At 43.1% G+C, this 2,051-nt stretch overlaps 1 non-coding gene across 1 annotated transcript; it reads left to right on the top strand.

Annotated features, from left to right (window-relative positions):
• The first annotated feature begins 478 nt into the window (after positions 1–478).
• LOC120257577 lies at positions 479–585 on the top strand. The gene has a single exon (XR_005535728.1). It is a non-coding gene; the product is annotated as a small nucleolar RNA R71 (small nucleolar RNA).
• The last annotated feature ends 1,466 nt before the right edge of the window (positions 586–2,051 follow it).

Raw genomic sequence — 2,051 nt, 5'->3', positions numbered from 1 at the left:
GGCCTTTGGTGGACCCTGATTGCTCCATGAGAAATTGGGATGATTCTTCCAACCCGGATTGTAGGCATTGCTATATGGGTTTCCTTGAGGTCTCATGCCATTACCTACAAAATCAATGTTCTCCGCCGAAGATAGATCACCAATAGAGATCGGACAATTGGAGGGAGCATGTCCTCCACCACACCCGTTCCAATTCAGTCACGGCGCTACTCTGTTTGAAGTTAGAAGATCTAACTTCTTACACAAATTTTCCACTTGAGCCGCCAATGAAGTTACTACATCTATCTCATGCAGACCGGCCACCTTTTTCATCTCCCTAGCATTCCATTGGTAGCTATTTAACCCCATTTCTTCAATTAACTAACGGGCCTCATCGGGGGTCTTGCTACCTAAGGTACCTTTTGCTGCCGCATCCAAGAGTTTCCTTGTACTCGGGTTCAAACTATTGTAAAAGGTCTGAACAATCATCCACTCTGGAAATCCATGTTGTGGGCACTTTCTTAGGAGCTCCTTGAATCTTTCCCATGTCTCAAATAGAGACTCCAATTCCAACTGAACAAAGGATGAGATCTCATTCCTAAGCTTCACGGATTTTCTGGGAGGGAAATAACGGGCAAGAAAGGCTTCTACCATCTCCTCCCATGTGGTAATTGATGCTCTAGGTAATGAGTGTAGCCATTGCTCGCTCACCCTTTAGGGAAAATGGGAATGCTTGCAACTTGATGGCATCATCCGTCACCCCGTTTATCTTCAGCATATCACACACCTCAAGAAAACTCTCTATATGACTGTTTGGATCCTCATCGGCCAAACCATTGAATGCTGTAACATGTGGATGAATGCCGGCTTCACCTTGAAGTTCTGAGCTATAATCGGGGGACGCACAATACTCGATTATGTCCCCAACACTGAAAGTCTGGCATAATTGGATAATGTTCACTGTTACTCATTCTGTTTTGCCATATTTCAGATTCTTCCACTTCCAAATCAGATAGATTAGACTGTTCTTGCACAGGCTCTTTCCCTTTTCTTCTAAGTGTACGTTCAAGCTCGGGATCTCCTTCAATCAATATTGAGGGGTTCCCTCGGGTAATAACCTGGAGCTGCACCCAAAAAGAAAGAAAAAGAAATCAGAATGATGATTGAATAAGAAGATATGAAATAGAATGTATGGTAAAATAACTAAGAAAACAAAGTGCAAAGTATCTCTAAAAGCCTACTCCCCGGTAACGGTGCCAAAAACTTGATAATGTCCCCTTGCGTATATCCCGTAAGTGCACGGGTTTGTCGAAGTAATAACCCCGAATGAGCGGGTATCGTATCCATAGGGAGTAGAGAATAAAAACACTTAATTCGCTTCTTAGCTATGTGAAAGATGAATAGTGATATATGTGACAATGATTCAATTCTCAAAAGTAAAAACAACAAGTAAGAGAGCACAAGTAAAGGAGAAGGTAAGGCAATCGATAAAGATGGGATACCCGGATATTGCTCTTCCTAGGACAATCATTTCAAGTGCAAGAACCCTCTATTATGCTTCCTAATTAATGCAATAGTGAGTCGTGGAAATCCTTAATTACATAGTCCCAAATCGAAGGTCAACCATCCATAACTCTATACATGTCACGGAGGAGAGATTGGATAACCTCTCAACCTCGCAATTGCATAGAATTGCAATGAGCTCTAGGGATTCCAAGTGATAAATCTCTTCCGAATTATAGACCTAACCCTTTGGTCCAGGTGTAAGGTCCCTAACCTCAATTAAGCCCTAGATACTAAGATCACTTCTACGCTTCACTCCATTGCACCTGCAACTAAGCCCCATCAAAAGGTCATCCCTTAGACCATTCACTCTATTATGGCTGCAAAGAACTCGAGGAACGGAGGTAGAATCTAACACATCGGAGGGGAAAAGGGACGCTCCTGTACCTCTCGACTCACCCTCTCAACCCAATCCAACCTAGCTTTGTCTAACACTCGTGCTGTGTCACTCACTCACAAGGTTACCAACAAGAACTCTCAACCCTACTATCACTCTAGGGGAGTATTCA

The sequence above is a fragment of the Dioscorea cayenensis genome, unplaced genomic scaffold, assembly GCF_009730915.1.
Source record: "Dioscorea cayenensis subsp. rotundata cultivar TDr96_F1 unplaced genomic scaffold, TDr96_F1_v2_PseudoChromosome.rev07_lg8_w22 25.fasta BLBR01002200.1, whole genome shotgun sequence".
Classification (NCBI taxonomy): domain Eukaryota; kingdom Viridiplantae; phylum Streptophyta; class Magnoliopsida; order Dioscoreales; family Dioscoreaceae; genus Dioscorea; species Dioscorea cayenensis.
This window is presented reverse-complemented; position numbering and strand designations above follow the sequence as displayed.